At 44.1% G+C, this 14,299-nt stretch overlaps 1 non-coding gene across 1 annotated transcript; it reads right to left on the bottom strand.

The window, feature by feature from the left end:
* Window positions 1–13,301: 13,301 nt before the first annotated feature.
* On the bottom strand, window positions 13,302–13,393 carry trnar-ucu (transfer RNA arginine (anticodon UCU)). The gene is given in 2 exon segments: window positions 13,302–13,337; window positions 13,357–13,393. It is a non-coding gene; the product is annotated as a tRNA-Arg (tRNA).
* Between the last annotated feature and the right edge of the window lie 906 nt (window positions 13,394–14,299).

The following is a 14,299-nucleotide window of genomic DNA, read 5'->3' as shown; positions in this document are numbered from 1 at the left end:
TTTTGAACGAGCAGGTGTCGCAGCAGGTCAGAGACAGAGTGAATCCCTTCCCACACTCTGAGCAGGTGAATGGCTTGTTCCTGGTATCATTGTGTCCATGGGAATTCAGCTCAGACAGGGAATGGATCCCCACATTTCCCCAGTCTTTCCTCAGTATGACTGCAATTGAGGTGGGTAAGGTCTGATGACAGGTAAAAACCTGGTCCACACACACCATAAGTGAACGATTTATCTCCTACTGTAACCAGAACTTTTTCCTTTCATGTTCCAAATCTGATCAAGTTGTGCTTAGGATAAAATGCGCGGCTTCATCAGATTATGGTGGAGAGGTTGGTTTGTGAATCTTCCCCTTCTAATATCCTGCGAAATTGATGTTATCCAAAAATGAGAGTGTGAAACCGTTTTTCACAAGACTCTAGATTCTGTCTGAAGATAAGATCTGAAGGTAAGGGATTTTCGACACTAAGAATTTGAAGAGAATTTTGTCAGAACCTTTCATGCACACAGCCTCCACCACAGAGAACGAGCAGGTCAGCAGGTGGATATGAGCACGATCACCTCCCTGTTCCCTCCAGGTCAAACACTGTCCTGACATGTCTGACATACAGTCCTGCTGGAGCAGACATTTCTTACAATTGAATCATTGCGAAACTGAGCCCTCTGACTTCAGTCCCAAACTCAAACTCCACTGCCTCACCACTGAGTTGGAAGTGTGATATTGGAAGAACACAGCAGGGCAGGCAGCATCCAATGAGCAGGACAATCGACGTTTCGGGTATGAGCCTTGATCAGGAAAGAGGCTTGTGAAGCGAGGCGGTAGAGAGACAAATTAGAGCGGGTGGGGCTAGGACAAAGTAGCTGAGAGTATGATAGGAGGATGGAGGTGGAGGTAATGATTATAGGTCGCCGACAGGGTGGAGCAGATAGGTGGGAAGGAAGATGGACAGATAGGACAGTTCATGAGAGCGGCTGAAGCCCTGGACCTGAATGAACTTGACTGTGTGGGAGGGAGAGTTGACATGTTCGGCCAGGGGCCAGTGGTGTTGTTTGGTGCGGGTGTCTTGGAGAAGTTTTCCGAAGTGGTCTGTAATTAGGAATCCGATCTCCTCAGTGTCGAGGAGACTGCAAAGTGAACAATGGACACTGTAAATGCAGGTGAAACTCTGATGGACATGGAAGGGTCCTTTGGGGCCTTTGACAGAGTTGAGGGCGGAGGTATCGATGGTTGTTTTGCAAATCCCGTGTTGGAATGAGTAGTGGGAGGGTGGTTTGGTGGGGGCGTGCACCACCAGGGAGTCGAAGAGGGAATGATATTTTCAGAAAGTGGGCAGGGGTGGGGAGGGAAATACATCTTAGTTGGTGGGGCTCATTTGCAGCTGACGGAAATAACGGAGGATGACATAATGTCTTCAGAGGCTGCAGGATTTTAAAGTGATGTAGAAGGGACTTCCGTCCTCGTCATAGTTGGAGGGATGGATTTTGGGAGCGGAGTTGAGGGAAGTGGATGAGATGAGCTGGAAGGTATCATCAACCACGTGCTAGGAGAAAATGCTTTGTTATTGATTCAATCTCTTCCCTGGCAATTGTCTAAGTCTGAACAGGTACGTCATAACCATGGTGACATCCTTCACCTCGTGATGTGTTTTTAACCACATATCCCCATCATCACCATGTCAGCCTACTTGCACTTTATTGGCATCATTAACTCTTCCATGTCTCTGCCCTTCTGCAGCTCAAACTCTAATCCATTCGTTTGGACGTCACGGTCATAATACACTTCCAACAGCCCTTTCAAATTCCCTCCCTGCTGTGGTGCTCGTGATGCAAGAAATAGGGAGAGAGAGGAGTTGAACACGTGGCTACAGGGATGGTGCAGGAGAAAGGGTTTTGGATTCTTGGATAATTGGGGATCTTTCTGGGGTAGGTGGGACCTGTACAAGCAGGATGGTCTTCATCTGAACCAGAGGGGTACCAATATCCTGGGGGGAATTTCACTAAGACTATTGGGGTATGTTTAAACTAATACATCAGAGAAATGGGAACCAAAATTGTAGTTCAAGTAGAGAAAAGTTTGAGAGTAGGGAGGTACAAAAACAAGTTTCAGGGACGCAAGATGGCACCGGTAAGCAAGAAGTTGGTTTGGAGTGTGTCTACTTCAACGCCAGGAGCATCTGGAATAAGGTCGATGACCTTGCAGGATTGGTTGGTGCTTGGGAATTCGGTGTTGTGGCCATTTTGTAGACATGAATAGAGCAGGGACATGAATGGTTGTTGCAGATTCCGGAATTTAGATGATTCAGTAAGAACATAGAAGAAGGTAAAAGAGGGGAGACGTGTGACAGTGTTGGTCAAGGACAGTATTACAGTTGCAGAAAAGATGTTTGGGGACTCGTCAACTGAGGTAATATGGGCTGAAGTTAGAAACCGGAAATGAGATGTCACCCTATTGGGAGTTTTCTATAGGCCTCCGAATAGTTCCAGATATGTAGAGGAAGGGATAGCAAAGATGATTCTCGAGAGCAGTAAGAGAGATAGGGTAGTTGTTATGGGGATTTCAACTTTCCAAATATTGACTGGGAACACTATCATGCGAGTACTATAGATGGGTCAGTTTTTGTCCATTGTGTGCAGGTGCTTTCTGAAACAGTATGTAGACAGACCAACAAGGGGCGAGACTACATTAGATTTGGTACTGGGTAATGAGCCCGGCGAGTTGTTAGACTTGGAAGTAGGTGAGCACTTTAGTGATAGCGATCACAATTCTGTTATGTTTACTTTTGTTATAGAAATGGATAGGTGTATACCACTGAGCAAGAGTTACAGCTGGGAAAATGGCAATTATGATGCATTTAGGCAAGGTTTAGGAAGCCTAGGATGGAGAAGGAAACTGCAGTGGATAGGCACATTAGAAATGTGGAGCTTATCCAAGGAAACGCTACTGTGTCTCCGAGATAAATATGTACCCTGTCAGGCAGAGTGAAAGCTGTTGAGAGCAGGAGCCGTGGTTTACGAAGGAAGTTGATTGTCTGGTCAAGAGGAATAAGAAGGCTTATGTTAGGATGAGATGCGAAGGCTCAGTTAGGGCACTTGAGGGTTACAAGGTAGCCAGCAAAGACTGAAAGAGAGAGCTCAGATGAGCCAGGAGGAGACACGAGACGTTGTTGGTGGATAGGATCAGCGTAAAGATGAAGGCTTTCTATAGGTATTTAAGGAATAAAAGAATGACAAGGGTAAGATTAGGGCCAATCAGCAATAGCAGTGGAAAGTTGCCTTCAGAGTCAGAGGAGATGGGGGAAGCACTTAAAGAATACTTTTCAACAGTATTCAGTCTAGAAAACAACTATGTTGTCTCGGAGAATACTGAGATACAGGCTACTAGACTAGGTGGGATTGAGGTTCACAAGGAGGAGGTATTAGAAATCCTGCAGAGTGTGAAAATCCCTGGGCCGGATGAGCTTTACCCTGGGATCCTCTGGGAAGCCAGGGGGGAGATTGCCGAGCCTTTGGCATTGAACTTTAAATCGTCATTGTTTACAGGAATAGTGCCATAAGACTGGAGGATAGCAAATATGGTTCCCATATTCAAGAAGGGGAGTAGGCACAACCCTGTTAATTTTAGATCAGTGAGCCTCACTTCAGTTGTTGGTAAAGTGTTGGAAAAGGTTCTAAGAGATAGGATTTATAACCATCTAGAAAGGAATAATTTGATTAGGGATAGTCAGCATGGTTTTATGAAGGGTAAGTCGTGCGTCACAAAGCTTACTGAGTTCTTTGAGAAGGTGACCAAGCAGGTAGATTAGAGTAAACCCGTTGATGTTGTGCATATGGATTTCAGCAAGGCGTTCAATAAGGTTCCCCATAGTAGGCTATTGTACAAAATGCGGAGGAATGGGATTTTGGGAGATGTAGCAGTTTGTATCAGTTATTGGCTTGCTGAAAGAAGACAGAGGGTGGTGGTTGATGGGAAATGTTCATCCTGGAGTCCAGTTACCAGTGGTGTACCGCCAGGGTTGGTGTTGGGTCCACTGCTGTTCGTTATTTTTTATAAACGACCTGGATGAGGGCATAGAAGGGTGGGTTAGTAAATTTGCAGACGACACTAAGGTCGGTGGAGTTGTGGATAGTGATGAAGGATGTTGTAGTTTACAGAGATACATAGATAAGCTACCGAGGTGGGCTGAGAGGTGGCAAATGGAATTTAATGCAGACAAGTATGAGGTGATTCATTTTGGTCGGAGTAACTGGAGTGCAAAGTATTGTGCTAATGGTAAGTTTCTTGGTAGTGTCGATGAGCAGAGAGATCTCGGTGTTCAGGTACAGAGATCCTTTAAATTTGCCACCCATGTTGATAGGGGTGTTAAGAAGGCATACACTGTTTTAGCTTTTATTAATTGAGGGATCATGATTCTGGAACCATGAGGTCATGCTACAGCTGGACAAAACTCTAGTGTGGCTGCACTTGGAGTATTGTGTACAGTTCTGGTCACCATATTATAAGAAGGATGATGAAGTTTTGGAAAAGATGAAGAGGAGATTTACTTGGATATTTCCTGGTAAGGAGGGAAGGTCTTCCGAGGAAAGGCTGAGGGAATTGTGGTTGTTTTCGTCAGAGAGAAGAAGGTTGAGAGGTGACTTATTAGAGACATATAATATAATCAGAGGGTTAGATAGGGTGGATAGGGAGAGCCTTCTTCCAAGAATGGTGACGGCAAGCATGAGGGGGCATAGTTTTAAATTGACGGGTGATAGATATAGGACAGATGTCAGAGGTAGTTTCTTTACTCAGAGAGTAGTAAGGGTATGGAATGCTTTGCCTGCAACAGTAGTAGATTCGCCAACTGTAAGTACATTTAAGTCGTCATTGGACAAGCATATGGACATACATGGAATAGTGTAAGTTAGATGGACTTCAGATTGGTATGACAGGTTGGCGCAACATCGAGGGCCGAAGGGACTGTACTGCACTGTAATGTTCTAAGTTTTATGTTCGATGGTCTAACTCCCTCTTATTCCATTCAAGGGTGCACTTGCGTTCTGTTCACTGTTTCATTGTGCATTATCTGAATGGCATTTTGACGAACGCCCATTTTCCCAAACGTGCACTGCGGCCTTCGCAGCTTTACCTTTCCATAAGGGCACCCCCGTGGTGGAACGGCAGGAGTTGCAGGTTATTCACCCAATGATGTAATCCTGAGGTCTTCCAATACCTCTCCTGCATGTTGGAGTACTCACAACAAGCGTTGCCCACCCATCACCGGGTGGCTAAATTTCAAAGTTTTCATCATTTTCGACAAATCTCTTGACTGTCTTCCTTCTATCTATCACTGTCATGTCCTCCAGCCCACTCAAGAGCAAATAAAGGTGGTCAATAGTATGCCAACCCAGCCAGCGGACACGACACCCAAGATTATGTTTTAAAGTGCACTCTCAGATATCTGCATTCCCTCAAATTCCAAACTCTGGAGCATGTTCGATTTGAACTGTTTCACGTTTGGTGCCTAAACGTCACCTTCGAGGAACATGAGGATGACAAGCTTCTGATGCGAAGAATGCCTTCGTTTGGCCGGAAGAACAACGTGACTCAGTAGAAGCAGTAAAGCAACAGTGAAATAGTGGGGACGAAAACGTACAGGGATGCGTCTGAATGCTTACGTTCCTTATGTAGAGTCAGGAATCTGCTGGAATCCAATTAAACAGGTAGGAGACTGGAAGACCACAGCTAGCCAGGCTGCCTCAGAGTTGGAGAAGTCAACGTTTAGCAGGTACCAATTATTGCCGATTGGGGCAGTCCTCGAGGGACAGTCTCCAACCTGTTTACCTCTCTGCTTATGCAAATAGAATCGGGTTTTAAAGCGAGTCATGAAGAAAGAAGAGGCCAAACGTGTCAATTCCTCATTTTATGAAAGTTGGGCTCTCCTGAGGCTTTGTCACTTTCAAAAGATGTGTCTGCATAGTCCCCTCTATGGGTCAAAATGAGGTTCAGTTCTCCCGCAGTTCATGAAGAAATTTGACGGTATCTCACTTCAGTCTCATTCACTGGTTCATTTGAGATTAAAACTTTGCAGGGAAACTCTCATTCAGATGAACACTTCAGACGATAGGCTGTGGGCCAATTAGTGGAAACTGGAAACGAGAATAGATGGATGTTTGATGACTGGCAATGACACAATGAATTATTCTGTGCTGTAAAAGCACGGTGTCACAAACACTCTTTTTTTGGAAGGAATTTCTCATCGCATGAAAAGAAAGCTATGCTGTTAAGAGAAGAAGCAATTGCACATGTCGTCCTTCCTAGTCGACTAATGGTTACGATGTAGCGCTTTCACCGCTGTGTTTTGGGTTAATTTCTTGGTGAGGGAATCTGGATTTATTGTTCCTGATAATGTCAACAACAAAAGTAGATCATCTTTGACATTTCAAACGCGTCCGCATGTTCCTTGCATAACTGTACAGGGCCTCAAGGAGGCTCACTGGTTATCACCGCTGCCTCACAGAGCCAGAGATATGATTTGCTGACAACTGGGTCGACTGTCAGTAAGGTGCCTTATTCAGGAGCAAATGAAGAGAAAAAGGGCAAGGAATTGTTCTGTGAGTGTTAATCCCTGGAGGATTGGTGTGCATTTGTTGCATCGAACAGGCAATTTCTGAACTGTAGGCATTCTATGTTCCCATATTGTGTTGCTTTAGCACATGTTCAGACAGGGGATAAAAGTGAGGAAAAACAGTCACGACCCAATCAGTGATTGATCCATTGTGCAACAACCAACGGATTCACTTTTGACTGAACTAGTTCCCATTTTCCCTACATTGGTAATGGTAGTATACAGCATTAGAGCGGGTTTTCATGTGTTGTTTTGGCCCCAGCATCCTTTCTCAACATGGACTACACTGGGACATAAAGAGATGATTAAACACATGGATGGCGATTACTGGAATGAAAAGACGTCAGGAAGAATGGACAGCGTTTACTTGGAAACAGAAAAATGGAAAGAAAGTCAACGATGTGGTGGGGGATAATGCCATTTGAAAGACAAAGTGGGGTTTCATGGGATGGTGGAAAAGACGAATAGATCATGTGACGTGACAACAGGTAAAACTGAGTTGTGTCCATATGGAAGGTTTCCAGGCGATGTGAATTTGGTGAGAGTAAACAGGAGGGAAATTCCCTCATTCGGATGGATCTATGTCTAGAGTATAGAACTTGAAAACCAGCGATGAACGATAAAGAGAAGTTTGGAGCACGTTTTCTTTTTCCTTCTACAGCTATTGAACTTGAAAATGATTACTATTTCTCAGGAAAAATTATTCAGGAGCTGATTCTAAAATATTTGTAAAGATGCGTGCAGACACACAAGGGGTGAATTTTACCGGGACAGGGAATCTGAGCGGCCAGGATGGGTACGCGTTAGATGCACACTCTCTAATTGGTTAACGTTAATTGGAAAGAAACCTCATAACACCTGCAGCTGAGCACGACGAAGGAGAGAATGAGCTGATTGTGAGGAAAGGTTTAGCAGCTTGTTCTACGTGAACTTCTATAAATTGTAAAAGAACTGAGCTGTTCGTGTTAGCTCAGCATTAAAGGATAAAGGTTCGTTCAGTCCGCTGGATAACTGGTTTATGATTATAAAGTGACGCCAACAGTGTGGGAATAATTCTCGCAATGTCCCGGCATACCTTCAAGATCATGATCTCCCCACTCAGACAATACTTTAGAAGAGGGCGACAATCAAAGTGAAACTATACTCTCGTGAGTTGGAACTGACCTGCCGATGTAATGCACTTTTGTTCTTTCATCTGTTGCATTGGAAAATTTGGCTGCAATCACAGAGAAGGGAGTGAGTTCATTTGCTGCTCACTCATATCGCCCAACCATATCTAGTGACAAGACACGAAAAAATTCCTGTTTGAATTCTGTAATCTTCACACCAGTACTTAAAAACATCTTTGTCATTTCTATTCCAGTTTTTATGATAACAGGCAAAATGTCCAATGAGATAAACCTAATAATTTTTGGATTGTTTAAGTGGACTGTGCAAGTTTGCAGCAAAATTAGTAAGATGAAACGAGATAAACATCCTTTCCAGAATTTAACACAGCGCAGGCTCATCGACATGAGAAACGTCATCGACTTCAAAAATCACCTCTGTACCTATAATAAGTGATGGATATTCACTCAGGGGGTCTTTATGGCTGGTCTTAAGTAACTGAGGTATTTCCCAAGGCAGAACACTCCACAAAATCAGATTTTTAAAATAAATGCTGTTTTACTCAATGTTCTTTTGCAACTTTTGCAACTTTTAAATAGATATGCACACACACACATACATGCATGCGCACACACGTTTATATATATATGTATATACACATACGTACATACATATGACTCGCACATTCCATTCCATTCCAAATATTCTGAATTCACACAAACACACTTATGCTTGTATATATATATATATACGCATATGTGTGTGTGTGTGTGTGTGTGTGCGCGTGACTTCAGAATATTAGGAATGGATGGTCGGCCATATGAATGATCTTCCTGTCGAATGTGCGAGCTAAGAATTTTCAGTAATGTCCCTGACATTTGAATCTGCGGGAAGTGCACCCAACTCCATCTCCGTGACAAGAGCTTTAGGGAACTGGAGCTGAACATTGGATCTTTTGGGAGACTGATGTGAATTGAGATGAGTTATAGGGAGGCAGTTACACTTCAGGTACAAGAAAAAGGTCGATGGGATACGGTCGGGAGACGAAAAGGGAACAGGCAGCCAGTGCAGGTATCCGCTTTGGATGTGCCCATCTGTAACAAGCATACCGTATTTGTAACTGTTTGGGGGGATGACCTACGAGGAGTAAACCATGGGGTACAGATCTCTGGCACAGTGTTTGTCCCTGTGATCAGAAGGGTAGGGGAGAGAGGAGGAGAGCAATAGTTACTGGGGACTAAATAGTGAGGGGAACAGATTGCAGTTTCTGTGGGTACAGGGCAGGCTCATGGTTGATGTGATCACTGCAGGTTACCCGGGTTTGTGATGTCTCGCATCGTGTTTTCTGGATCCTTCAGAGGGAGGGGGAGCAGCCCGAGGTCATGTTTCACATACGCACTAACAGCATATGTAATAAAAGTGATGTGGATGCATGGCAGAAATTCAGGGATCCAGGGTGACATCTTAGATCTAGATCAAACAGAGTTGTTCTCTCTGATTGGTTACACTTGCCACGTTATAGTGAGGGAAGAATAAGGAGAGAGCAGATGAACACGTGGTTGTAAGGATGGTGCAGGTGATAGTGATTTGGATATCTGCATAGTTGGGGCTCATTCTGGAGTCGGTTGGACCTCAACAAACAGGATGGTCTTCACCTGAACCGGAAGGGTACCAATATCCTGAGTGGATAATTTTCTAAAGCTCCTCAGGAGGGTTTAAACGAATTCAGCAGCAGAGTGCGAACCTGAATTTTAGCTGCAGTTTGTAGGAAGTTTTGAGTGGTTAGGAAATAAATAGTTTTTCGGGTTTGCGACTGAATGCTGGCAAGGATGAAGCTGATTTGAAGTGTATCAACTTCACCGCTAGGAGCATCTGGGATAAAGCAGGTGTCGTGGCTTGTTGACTGGGACTTCAATGTTGTGGCCATTTCAGAGACATGAATGGAGCACTGAAAGGAATGGTTGTTCTGGCACCTCAGTTTCGACTTTTCAGTAAGAACAGGAAAGTCGTTACAGAGGGGGAGATGTGGCATTTTTAGTCAAAGACAGTACTATGGGAGCAGAAAGGATATTTGGTGAGGACCCGACTCAATCTGCTGAACTAGAATGGGCTCAGATTAAAATCAGGCAAGTAGAGGTCACCACCAAAATGTTCTAGAGATATGGAGGAAAAGATTGCAAAGATGATTCTGGATAGGAACGGAAGTAACAGGGTAGTTGTCGTGGGGAAGTTTAACATTGCAAATATTGATTGGAAATGTTATTGTTTGAGGAGCTCTGATTGGGCAGTCTTTGTCCAATGTGTGCAGGAGGGTTTCGTGACGCAGCATGTAGACAGTCCAACAAGAATAAAAACATATTGGATTTGGTACTGCGTAATGAAGCAAGCCAACTGTTCGATTTGGAAGTAAGTGGGCACTTTGGTGCTAGTGACCAGAATTCGGTATGTTTATTTAGTGATGGATAGGAATATATATATCGCAGAGCATGAGGTACCGCTGGGAGAAAGGCCAGTTGTTAGTAATTCTTGAAAGCCTGAAAATAGATTTGTCCCCTGGGCTTGATGGGATGTATCCTAGGATTCGCTGAGAGTCGTGGGAGGAGATTGAAGAACTTTTGACTACCAACTTTATTTCGTCAGTGTCTATGTGATTAGTGCGAAAAGACTCGAGTTCAGCAAATATTGTCCCCTTCTTCAAGAAGGGGAGTAGGGAGAACGCTGCTAATTATGGAACACTGGTCGTATTTCCTTGTAGTTGAAGTTTTGGGAATGATTGTGAGAGATATGATTTATGATCACCTAAGAAGGAAGAAGTTGATTCGCTACAGTCAACACGATTTTGTGAATAGCAGTTTGTGCATCACAAACTTTATTGAGCTCTTTGAAAAGGTCAACAAACAGGTGGATGAGAGTAAGGTGGTACACATGGTGGATATGATTTTCACGAAGGCAAGGTCGGCTGTTGCATAAAATGCAGAGACATAGGATTGAGGGTGATTTAGCGGTTTAGATCAGTAATTGGCTTGCTGAAAGAACAGAGAGTATGGTAGTTAATGGAAAACATTCGTCCTGGAGTTCAGTTACTCATGGTGTACCACAAGGTTCCTTTTTAGGTCCACTGTTGTTTGTCACCTTTATAAATGACCTGGGTTGGGGTATGGGATGATGGACGAGTAAATTCGCAGAACACACTAAGTCGATAGAGTTGTCAACAGTGCCGAAGTCTGCTGCAGGTTACAGAGGGACATGAATAATCTGCAGTTCGGGGCTCAGAGGTGGCATATGGAGGTTATTGTGGAAAACTGTGAGGTGATTTACTTTGGAATGAGTAACAAGAATAAAATGTTCTGGGCTAATTGGAATATTTTTGGAAGTTTAGATGACCAGAGCGATCTCGGCCTCCATGTATATAAAACTCTGACAGTTAACACACACGTTGATGGATTTGTTTGCAATGAGTACTGTGTGTTAGTTTTTATTGTGAGAGGAATTGAGTTTCAGGGCCAAACGATCCCTTTGCAGCTCCAGAAATTTGTCTGGTATGGCCAAACTTATCGATTTGCTTGCGGTTCTGGTCGCCACATTATAGGACGGATGTGAAAGCATTGGAAAGGGTACAGATGAGATTTCCTCTGATGTTGCTTTCTGTGAAGGGAAGGTCTTACGAGGAAAGGCTGAGGGATTGAGGCTGTTTTTGATAGAAATTACAAGTTTGATAGGTGAATTAATAGACATAAAAGATGATCAGAGGTTGCCGTCAGGTGGACGGTGAATGCCTTTATCTTCAAATGGTCAAGGTTGGCACAACGGCACATCGATGCAATTTGAGGGTGATAGATGCCCAGGTAGATTCCTTTCTCAGAGAATAGTAAAAGTGCAGAACGCCTTACCTTCAACAGTCGTAGACTCACCAACCTTCAGGGTAATTAAATGATCATTGGATAAACTTACGGCTTATAATGTCAAAATGCTGGTCAGATGGACTTCAGATTGGTATCACAGGTCGGTGCAACATTCGTGCCAAAAGTATTTTATTGCAGTGTAATATTCCGGGTTTGAACGGTTCTTCAGCTTGAAGTTGCAATCATCTCTGGTCACTATCAGTAAAACAAACACCTGGCGAGAATCAAATGCGCAACTTTGGCAGCTCATGTAAGATCACATGCAGTGTGGAAACAGGCCCTTCGGCCCAACAAGTCCACTCCGCCCCGCCGGAGTGCAACCCACCCATACTCCTACATTTACCCCTTACCTAACACTACGGCAATTTAGCATGGCCAATTCACCTGACCTGCAAATCTTTGGACTGTGGGATGAAACCGGAGCACACCCACGCAGACACGGAGAGAATGTGCAAACTCCACACAGTCAGTTGCCTGAGGCGGAGATTTGAACGCAGGTCTCTGGCGCTGTGGAGCAGTAGTGCTAACCACTGTGCCACCGTGCCGCCCATACCGCCATTCTGTCATCCGAGTTCAGCAAGCTAACTAATTGGACCACGGGACTTGCCGTCTCACGATGACGAACGGCTCCTGATCTTACCATTGGGCCCCTCAACCCAATTACTCAATTTTTTGTGTGTATCTGAAATGAAACGCAGTGCAGATGTGGTTATAAGGATAATGGATCATCGATTATGAAGGGTCAGCTTCAGGAAAATGGCATAGATAAATGTGGTGAAAATCGGTTTTATTGAATCCTGCGTACGATTACCGTGTCTTCCTGCGTTGATCACAGGCAATGTTATGTGGCCATTGGACTGGGATTTTCCTTCTATCGGCTTTAATTCGTCAGACAATTCGATTCACTGATATTTCACCAACTTCCTTTGGCATGTTCATATGACACATCGACCCACATGGCACACAACATCAACAATGTTCAGCATAGTTTTTTATGCACAGTGAAGATTGAATAATGTTCTGCAAGGGCAAATTAAATTCAGTTTAATTAGTAAAGTCGCAAGAATCCAGAGTAAGATTCAAAATGTCAGAAATTCATGTTCATTACCTTGGCCAGAATTCCAGCCCAGCAAAGGGGAAATCTGCCCCTCAATCCCCAGCATCCATGCAATTGCTTGCTTCATGTGTCCACTTGGAAACATATGTGAAGGAACATTCAGCCTGAAGGAGAACTTGTGAGAATCCTCCACTGTCTGATCTAAAGCTGAAACAAGATCTGTCTATTCCAGCTGGGAGGGAAGCGAGGTGGAGGTGAGACCAAAATATTACTTGGCGTTTAATTCATATTGTCCACATTGTGATTATTTAAAAACCTGGGCCAGAAATGGCACAGACACAAAGGAGCAGAAGGGGGCCGTTCTTAACACCGATCCTGCCCAGCCACGTAATTTGATATCATCATGGCTGACACAACAATTTTATGTCTTTTTCCAGCTCATCCACACCATCGTGGTGCCTACTGGCTAACAGGTATTTATCGATCTCTACCATAAATAGTCATCGATAATGGAAATCTGTGAGAAGAAAATGTTCCGTTTCGAGACAGTTAGGTTTATGCACCAATATTACTGGTTTTGCAGATGAGCAGCCGAGTCTGGTCTGACCACTTCACAAAACGTAAATTAAAACTCGACTCTGATGGGATTCGAACCCACAACCTTTGAATAGCAACCTGAACAGAGGTGTAGAAGTCCAACGCGCTTTCCATTGCGCCACAGAGCCACGCCTGCAGGCAATCTGAAGCACACAACTTTGCCTTTGATGCATTGCGTTCAGGACACCCATCTCGCGCTTGTCTGTCCATATCACACTTTCCGGCACCTGGTCCTTATCCACTAGTGCTCTGGCTCATCAAGTGTTTGACTACAGACTGCTGAAACGTTCTCATGGCACATACCTTGACCACATGTTCAGATAATGATTTCCAGATTATCAATACTCTATAGGTGAAAGTATTCTTCCTTGACTCCTGTCTTTCATTTATGTCGCTCTGTTCCTTCCCAATACAGTCTTATCCCTGTCACACATATCTATCCTCTTCATAAAATGAGCACGTTAATCGGTTTCTCATTCAGCCTTCTCTGCACTTAGATAAACATCCCCAGCCTACCTCGTGTACCTTCACAGTGGGAGTGGTCAATCCCTTGCCATTCTTTTCATCTCCTGCGAAATTCTCCTCCAGCAATTAGACGCTTTCCAGTATCTGGCGATTAGAAGAGAAAAACAAAGTTCTCAGAAGAAAAGCCAAAAGGTCTGAACAAAATCAGCAGCTCTTGTCCATCTCTGATGAGAAAGGAAAGTTAAAGCTTCGAGTCCAATGATCCGCCTTCGGAACTGAAGGGAAGGGCGGGTGGGTGAAGAGTGTGTAGAGGGCGGACGGTTTCTAAAATGATTGAACTCGATGTTGGGTCCTAATGTTTGCATGGTCTGTCGGTAGAAAATGAGTTGCGTGTCTTCCAGCTTGTGTTGTGTCTTGAAAGAGCACTGCAGCAGACCAGAGACTGAAATGATGGCCTGGGAACACAGTGTCTAGATTAGAGTGGTGCTGGAAAAGCACAACTGTTCAGGAAACATCCGAGGAGCAGTAAAATCGACGTTTCAGGCAACAGCCCTTCATCAGGGATACAG

Source organism: Chiloscyllium punctatum, chromosome 24 (genome assembly GCF_047496795.1).
Source record: "Chiloscyllium punctatum isolate Juve2018m chromosome 24, sChiPun1.3, whole genome shotgun sequence".
In the NCBI taxonomy this organism is placed as follows: domain Eukaryota; kingdom Metazoa; phylum Chordata; class Chondrichthyes; order Orectolobiformes; family Hemiscylliidae; genus Chiloscyllium; species Chiloscyllium punctatum.
Note: the sequence above shows the minus strand (reverse complement) of the source record. Positions and strands in the feature narration are given on the sequence as shown.